This window comes from Rhipicephalus sanguineus, chromosome 1, assembly GCF_013339695.2.
Source record: "Rhipicephalus sanguineus isolate Rsan-2018 chromosome 1, BIME_Rsan_1.4, whole genome shotgun sequence".
In the NCBI taxonomy this organism is placed as follows: Eukaryota; Metazoa; Arthropoda; class Arachnida; order Ixodida; family Ixodidae; genus Rhipicephalus; species Rhipicephalus sanguineus.
The window spans coordinates 324,527,985-324,537,307 of record NC_051176.1 but is presented as its reverse complement, the minus strand read 5'-3'; the positions used below and the strand labels follow the sequence as shown (position 1 = coordinate 324,537,307).

Genomic DNA, 9,323 nt, shown 5'->3' with positions numbered 1-9,323 from the left:
GCGGTGTTAGATTCGTTAGCTCGCTTTTTCTTACACCGTGGGAGTCTTTTTCTTACACCGTACTCGATCGCTAGCAAGCAGTGCTTGTGACGCAGGAGGAAACGCCAGCCCGTCTTGCCGCCACGCCAACGTGCGGTCTACCCTACAGGACATTGGGTTCATTGCCTCAGTATGTCGCAGAAAAGGTCCATTGCCAACTTTTTTTCGACTTCGAGCAAGTGGGTCAAGCAAAAAGGCGTCCCCCGCGAGCTTTCTGCTTCAACAACCGAAGAATCGCGGACGCTCCAAGAACAAGAAATTTCTGCTCAGTGCTCCGTTTCGATTCCACTTGAAGAGACTGCGTGTAGCACCGCTTCTGACGACGCTTGCCCGTCCTCGCCGATGCATATGGACAGCGAATGTGACGAGCTTTCCGCATCGTGGGCAGCAAGGGATGAACCTGATTCTGCGACCGAATTCACCGCCTCTGTAGATGCCGACCACGCAGGCCAGTTGGACATTTCGAAATTCAAGGCAGAACAACCCACACAGCCAATACTGAATCCATTTCCATCTAAGCAGTACGGCAAATTGAGCAGGAGCTTCAACTCGGACTGGTATCGCCTATTTCCTTGGTTTGAGTACAGTGCGCGGGCTGACGCAGCTTTCTGTTACCCTTGCAGAATGTTTTCAACTGGCGCCAATGAGAAATCTGCATTTGTCAATGGTGGATACAGTAATTGGAAAAAAGCCCTAGAAAAAGACGCTGGTTTCAGAAAGCACGAAAACTCACTCGCGCATAAGACTTGCGAGGCATCGTGGGTTTCCTACACGCAGATGAAGTCGGGAGGGCAAAGCAAGTCAGTTGCATCACATCTCAGCGACGCGTACTCCAGGGAGGTGCAGGAAAATCGCCTCTATATAGCAAGAGTTGCAGATATATTGCGATTTACTGCCGTTCAAGGAATCGCTCAGAGGGGCCACGATGAAGGTGCCACAAGTGAAAACAAGGGAAACTTCGTTGAGCTCTTGAACTTGTTCGCTAAATATGACGAAATTGTAGCAAAGAAATTGAAGGGTGGAGCAGCGAACGCGAAGTATGTTCATCATTCGATACAAGACCAGATTCTCGAAATTCTCAGCCACATCACATTAACAAGTATAAAGGAAGAGATAAAAAGCTCCCAGTGCTTCGCACTTATCGTCGATGAAACCAAGGACGTAAGCAAGACGGAACAGGTATCAGTTGTAGTAAGGTACTACGTCAGTGGAACTGACTTTGAGCGGTTCCTTGGATTCCGCAACGCTGAGTAATTGGATGCAAGGTCGCTCCTGAGCTACGTAAAGGAAACGTTGCATCACTGCGGCATTGATGCTCAGCTTTGCATTGCTCAAACATATGATGGTGCGAGTGTCATGAGCGGTACCTCAAGGGGCGTCCAGGCGCTGTTTAGGCAGGAAGTGCCGCAGGCAGTGTACGTACATTGCATGAACCACCGCCTCAATCTTGTCATCGTGGATGTCTGCAAGGCGATAAAACCGGTGAGGGATTTTTTCTCTCTTTTGGAATGCCTCTATGTCTTCCTAAGTGGATCTGCCGTTCACTCCATGTACGTAGATGTGCAAAAAAGGTTGTTTTTGTCAGTGACAGAGCTGCAGCGTCTCAGCGATACACGATGGGCCTGTCAGATAGCGGCTTGCAGAGCTGCAATGAAAAGCTTTCCTGCAATCCTTGTATGTCTCGCCGAAGTCATCGCTACAAACAGCAGGCGGGCAACGGAAGCTAGGGGTCTGCTTGAGCAAATGAACTTCTCGTTTCTCTTCCATTTAAGCCTATTTACCAAGGTACTTAGCCGCCTTAAGGTTCTTTCGGACCTATTGCAAAGTAGAGACTGCAATCTTAGTCAGGCATGCATCATGGCACGCACAGTCATTGACAAGTTCTCCGAAATGAGAAATTCGCAGAGCGCATTTGACACTGTGTGGGCGCAAACCTGCAGTATTTCTGAGGAGAACGGGGTGCCCCAAAGGGAAAAGCAGGGAACGAAGCGTCTTCCGCTCCATTTGGAGCAGTTTGTATTGAGTGAAGGACGGCCCGTTGAAGAAGAGTCTCCAGATTGAAAGGAAACATTTCAGAGTCAAAGTTTTTCTACCCGTTTTGGACCACCTCATTGCGGAACTGACTAGGCGGTTCGCGGAGAATTATGATGTACTCTGCGGAGTCAGCGCCCTCCACCCACAGAGTGAGAATTTTATGGACATCTCCTTACTCAAGCCTTTCGCTGGGCACTATGCATGCGACATCGACAGCGTTGAAGTTGAGTGCAAATTGGTAATAAAACTTCTTCGCCGCATCGAAGCCGAAAGGAAGTGCAAGATAGAAACATTGATGCAATTGGTGACTGTCTTGGGAGAGTATAAGCTAGCCTTCCACGAACTGCACAAGCTAGGTGTTATCGCTGTGACGATACCGGCATCGTCATCATCTTGCGAGCGCACATTTTCATGCCTTCGAAGACTGAAGACTTATCTTCCTAGTAGGATGACCAACAACCGTCTGAACGACCTAGCTGTGCTTGCGGTCGAGCGATCTCTTTCCAATAAGATAGATCTTCAGCGTGTTGTTGACATGTTCGATGCTGCGCACAGTAATCGACGTATACGTCTACACTAATATACTGGCATAATGAAACCCTATTGTACCTTTGCGGTGCATTCATGGGAAAATTGTTCGGGCACGAGCACATAGGAGTGAAACCTATACCGGTATCAGAACACCCGCTTCACCATAGAATAATCCCCGCCGTGGTTTGTGGTGTGCTGTCACAGCGCAGGCATTGGCACCTGTGGTAGCGACGAAATCTTCGAGGACTTTCTTGGTATTTGTGGTATTTGTCCCCGCTTTGAAACAAACTGCAAAGGGTGCTGTCCGAGGCCGCTTCGATGGCCTAGCTTGTCTGATGAACAGTGTATAGTCGGAGAGCTGACATTTGCGTTTGCGAAAGCTGGTGTACTGTATAGCCAAATGTGAATTGACTGACATGCTTATGGTGATCTAGTTTTGTAAATATATCCTCTCTTTATTTTTGTTATTCTTTTGCTACATAGCTTTTTGTTATTCTTTTCCCATTTCCAACGCTTTGCACGACCAAGCGGCGCAAGAAGGGTGTTTTAACGTTTTTTTTTATCTAGCGCGTATTTAGGAAACTTGGAATTGATATGAACCTTACTTAGTGGTGTTAGTTATCTCTGATGCTGTGAGATTACTCTTTAGAAACTATATTGTGATTTAAGGTTAACTGGTGTTATTTTATTGCTGCTGGTTACCTGCTTTATTTTCTTTATTTGGTACTGCTTTTTGTGTAGGCGCTGTTCGATGCAATATATAAATTTTCATTATATTAGCAGAATCACTGCTGTGCAAACATGCTAAATATTAATTTTTATCTTACTGCGGTGCTCGAATATCTTATTTACACTGACGTGTTTAGAACGTGGGCCTTCAGCCCAGTCAAACTGTTGTTAACATTTCAGCCACCGAGCAATTGTATCCTATTGTGTTCTCGAATATTGTAGTGAATGTACATAAATAAATGTTAGCTTTTGCTTTTCACATCCTTTGATTGGTAGCTGACGCAAAGCACAGTGAAGGGGAACAGCGCAGGTTTATTATTATTATTATGGTTTTGTGGCGCAAAGGCTACAATGGCCATAGAGCGCCAAAGCAATGTAGCATGTAAATGCATCGGTTTGATCAATGACTGTAAGTAAGTGTAACATGGCTGTAAAGGGCCTAAAATGAAGTGCACTTAATATGTGTAAAATATATATACATAATAAAATTATGACAATGACATGAAATATGTGCAAGGAATGTCAGATGATAGTATGTTGGTATCGCGGGCAGTGATGATACAGTGCATAATAGATAAAATGTTGCATGTAGCACAACAGTAGCTGAGGGACTACAAACATATCTGGCGGCTTATACCAAGTGGCCCTACCGTGGTAGGGACTGATAAGCCACCGATATCACCAGGAATAAAGGCTAGCCTTGCCCTCAGAGTTGAGGGCTGGGCTGCTACCTGTGTCGCCAGAATATACGTTGCAGAAAATGGACGTCGCTTAAAAAGTGTAAAAGTTTGTTAAAGGAAACCATGGGGCTGTCTGATAAAAACAGTGATGGATGAAGCGGGGATGCCTTTTAAAGATCTCCGGAAAGTGGCGCTTCCACTCCATCTCAATTTGAGTACATTCGATAAGGACGTGTAAAACGGACAGGTTCTTCCCACATCTTTCGCATTTTGGTGCGTTTGAGCCATTTAAGAGATGGGAATGAGTGCTATGGGTGTGTCCTATACGGAGTCGGCATAGAACAACTTCTTTGTATCTATCACGACCGGGGAAAACTATGTTTTTAATACGAGGTTGCACTGTATGGAGCTTGTTGTTTATTTCGAGGTCCCATTGTTTCTGCCACCTCTCACGTAGATTGCGGTGGACAAGCGCTTTGAGATCTTTGTATGGCACAGTGTCCACGTCAACACGGCTTTTTTGCGCGGCTACTGCTGCGCAGGCATCCGCTCTCTCGTTCCCATCTATACCGACATGGCCAGGTACCCAACATACTGTAATCTCTGGGGTGCGCGGATATGCCGTAATTAATTGCCTTTCTAAATCATTGAGGACTGGATTTTTGCTTGGTTTGCCAGTGTTCAATGCACGAACAACGCTCAATGAATCAGTAAATACGACTGATTTCTTAATGTTACTATTAGTGATGTATTTTATGGCGGTTAATATGGCATATGCTTCTGCGGTGAAAATACTAGTGTGCGTGTTCAGTCTTTGTGAAGAGGTGAATTCAGGCCCGATGGCAGCGGCAGATACAGATTGTCTAGTCTTTGACGCGTCTGTGTAAAATTGCTGACAGCCACGATATTTGTATTGGAGTGATAGGAAATGCTGTTGTATAGCTGCACGAGGATGGCGCTGTTTATCTATGTGGCAAAAAGACATGTCACATTTTATGTGGGTTTTTTGCCACGGTGGGAGCCACTCTATGGAAGGTGCTTGAGTAACTTGTTGTAGCGGTATTTCGGCTTGAGCAGCAGTCGCGGTACAGGTAAGACTGAATGGCTTTGAAAGAGACGGTCGCTTTTCAAAAAACCTTAGGGCAGAAGTGTCCGCCACGAGTTTTGCACAGGGGTGTGTCGGAATGAAGAATAGCTTAAGGGTGTACATGAGGCTGCAGTATTCACGCTCGAGTTGCATGGGCCACTCGTTTGCCTCAACGTACAGACTACTGACGGGACTTGTGCGGAACGCACCGGTAGCAAGACGAATGCCTAAGTGGTACACTGGATCCAGCATCTTAAGTGCCGTTTTTGAGGCTGATTGGTACACTACGCAGCCATAGTTTAGTCGGCTTTTAACAAGACTGTTAAACAGCGATAACAGACATTTAGTGTCAGTTCCCCATGATGGGTGCGACAGCATTTTGAGCAAGTTCATCGTTTTCAGGCATTTCAACTTCAGTGCCTTCATGTGAGGAATGAAAGACATTCGGACATCAAAAATTAGCCCAAGAAACTTATGTTCATTCTTAACACAGATGGGTGAGCCATTGATTTTGATACAAGGGGCCGGCTGAACAGATTTGGATTTATTAAACAAGACACAAACAGTTTTGTCAACATTAACTGCGAAACCATTCTCATTTGCCCATTTCGAGACATGGTTCACGCCCAGCTGAATTTGCTGTTCGGAAATGGACAAGTTACACGACCGAAAGCTTACTTGGATATCATCTACTTAAACAGAGTAGGATATAGTCGGTGGGAGAGCAGTGCGTAGAGAGTTCATCTTTACTATAAAAAGGGTGCAGCTGAGAACTCCCCCCTGCGGGACTCCGTTTTCTTGTATGTATGTTTTGGAGAGTGCTGTACCGACCCGTACTCGAAATTTCCTCTCAGTCAGGTAGCTGTGTATGACGTTGTATAGGTTGCCACATATACCGTAGCTATCCAAGTCCTTTAGTATTCCAAAGCGCCAGGCTGTATCGTATGCCTTTTCAAGGTCAAAGAAAACAGAGAGGCAATACTGCTTGTGCACAAATGCTTCCCTAATATACGATTCTAGCAGTACTAAGTTATCTGTCGTACACCTGCTAACGCGAAAGCCGGCTTGGTGCGGATCTAGGATTCCATTAAATTCCAGAAAATACATTAGACGGCGATTTATAATTTTTTCGAACAGCTTGCATAAACAGCTAGTTAGGGCAATAGGCCTGTAATTTCTTACATCCGATGCATCCTTGCCTTGCTTCAGGATGGGGATTATTATGACCTCCTTCCACGAATGCGGCATGTGCCCTGTGGACAAGATTTTGTTATATAGGCCAAGTAAGCCTTCCAGTGTTTCTCTGGGTAATCGCCTGATCATCTCGTATGTGATTTCATCTGCCCCCGGTGCTGAGTTTCCAGAGCTCTTAAGTGCAACATTAAGCTCGTGCATAGTGATGGGGCTGTTGTACCCTCCCTCAGTGGGTTTCTGTGGGCGGAAATGGCAAGACTCCACCGTTGTCTTATGGCTCAGAAATGCCCTTGAGTAGTGCTCCGAGCTCGATATGTGCTGGAAGTGCTCTCCTAGCCGGTCAGCCTTGCTTTCAAGTGTGGTTCCAAGACTGCTTACTAATGGAAGAGGGCTAGCGGGTTGCGCCTTGAGTATCCTAGCCCTGTGATAGACTTTTCTCGTGTCTGCGTAGGAATTAATTGAGGAGAGGTATTTCATCCAACTCTCCCTCTTTGCTATACGTCGGATGCGCCTTCCATTAGCTTTACAATGCTTGAATTCTATTAGGTTTTCAGCTGTAGGATAGCGAGACAGCATGCCCCAAGCTTTGTTCTGATCCTTTTTCGCCTTTTCGCATTCCTCATTCCACCATGGCTTAGCATTGGCCCTTCTGCCCGGTCCTTTGGGAATCGATTCATTTGCGGCAGATATGATGTATTTTGTTATGAACGCTGCCATACCCTCAACATCAAGGTGTTCTATAGTGCTATATAGCAGCGATGATAGCGCATAGAATAGTTCGCAGTTCGCTTTAGACAGCTTCCATCGTTTAGGAAATGTAGGGCCCTCCTGCTTACCAGTAGCTTGCAAGGCCACCGGGAAGTGATCACTATTATAGGGATTGTTGATCACCTTCCACTCTAGATACGGCATGAGCGAAGGAGAGGAGATCGAGAGGTCGACTGATGAGTACGTCTTATGTGCTGCGCTATAGAATGTAGGTTGTCCCTTGTTAAGCAAACATGCACCCGACGATAGCAAGTACTGTTCTATTATGCGCCCCCTCGCATCACAGCGCGGATCGCCCCAAAGCTGATTATGAGCATTTAGATCTCCAACCAATATAAAAGGTTCTGGCAGTTGGTCTAGTAGGTCTTCGAGCTCTGTTTTTGAGAGTCTATAGTCAGGTGAGATGTATATAGAACACATAGTTATTAAGGACTTAAGCAGTATTGCTCGAATAGCGACCGCCTCAAGAGGAGTATTGAGCGCCAAATGTTGGCTGGCTATCGAGCTTTCTGCTAATATAGCAACTCCACCGGCGGCGGAAAGGCCGCTATCGCGATCCTTTCGGTATATAACGTATTGTTTTAAAAAGTTATTGTTCGTCGATTTTAAATGGGTTTCCTGGACGCAAAAGACCTTGGGTTTATATTCGGACAGCAATTCCTTAATGTCGTCAAGGTTGCGTAAGAGTCCGCGAGCATTCCAATGGAGTACCTGAACTGCCATTATGCTATCATAGAGTAATGCTTCTGCATCGCATAAGACCCGACCCAAGGGCAAGTAATCGTTTCCGTGTTCTGCTCACCTCTTGAGCTTGCCTCTCGGCAAGCGCTCAAGGGAGTTCTGGCGGCCTTTCGGCGGTAGTGCCGAAGGGCCTTGTGTTATATCCATTGTCTCCTCAGAGACGCTGGATGAACGCGCGCTGCGCGTCTGGGCATTAGGTTTAGGCCTCTCCTCGGAAGGGGAGGTCTTTTGGACCGTTGAGCCACTGGCCTGCTGGTCCTTCTTAGGTGGCGGGGTGGAACTAGCCACACCCGCCGTGGGGGCAGGTGGTCTCGTCGTCGCCCCAATGTCTGGGGTCCGGACGGCCACCGGAAGCTGCTGCCGCACTGCCCCCTTGAGTGCAGCATCAGCGTAAGTCCTGTGACTAACGATTGAAAAACGTCGCCGTGCTTCTTTGAAAGAAATGTTTTCCCTGACTTTGAGTGATATGATGTCTTTCTCGCGTTTCCATGCAGGGCAGGCCCGGGAGTAGGAAGGGTGCCCTCCATCACAGTTGATGCAGTGGGGTGTGTTGCTGCATTCATCTGCAGGGTGATCATGAGAGCTGCATTTCGCACACGTGAGCCGCCCACGGCAGCTTTGAGATCCGTGGCCATACCTCTGGCACTTAAAGCAGCGCCGGGGATTGGATATGTAAGGTCTGACATGCATTCGGATGTAGCCTGTTTCTATGTGCTCTGGTAATGTACTGCTGCCAAAAGTCAGGATCAAGTGCTTGGTGGGTGTTTCTTTATCGTCACGTCGGATTTTGATTCTTTGGACATTGATTACATTTTGGTCACTCCAGCCCTCGAGCAGTTCAGTTTCACTGAGTTCAATCAGGTCATCGTCGGACACTACGCCGAGGACAGTGTTCATGGATTTGTGCTTTGTGATTGTGACAGGAACGTCGCCAAATGTCTGAATGGTATTCAGTTTGTCATGCTGGGTTTTGCTACACACTTCAAGAAGCAGGTCTCCGCTTGCCATTTTTGTTACTTTGAAACCAGGTCCAAGCTTATCTGTGAGAGATCTTGACACAAGAAAGGGTGAGAGATTTCTGGCTGTTCTTTCTGGCTGCTCACAATGCACGACATGGAATCGGGGAAAGGCATCATTTATTTGAGGTGGAAGCTTCAAGGTTACTTGGGTGCGCACTCTTTTGTGAGCGCGATCATGTAATGGGGGAAAAGAGTTTGCCATCAAATAGTCTTCCTGTTCGGCAGCGGTGCTAGCCGCCCACCAGCGAGCCCAACAAGGGGACGTTGCAGGTTTCAAAGACCTGCAGACGTCAGCTATACACTGCAGCTATAACCCAATATATATGCCCAAGACTGGACATAGTACACAAGGTTAACCCTTGCCGCCTAGAAAAACGGAAGTGAATTGAAAAGAGGAGAGGACAGGAAAGATTTAAAGTGAGAGAGAAAGACGAAGCTGAGAGGAGAGAGAGACAGGAAAAGGCGACTGCCGATTTCCCCTGGGTGGGTCAGCCCAGGGGT

At 46.9% G+C, this 9,323-nt stretch overlaps 1 pseudogene; it reads left to right on the top strand.

The window, feature by feature from the left end:
• The first annotated feature begins 1,395 nt into the window (after positions 1–1,395).
• On the top strand, positions 1,396–2,653 carry LOC125757625 (zinc finger MYM-type protein 1-like; annotated as a pseudogene).
• The last annotated feature ends 6,670 nt before the right edge of the window (positions 2,654–9,323 follow it).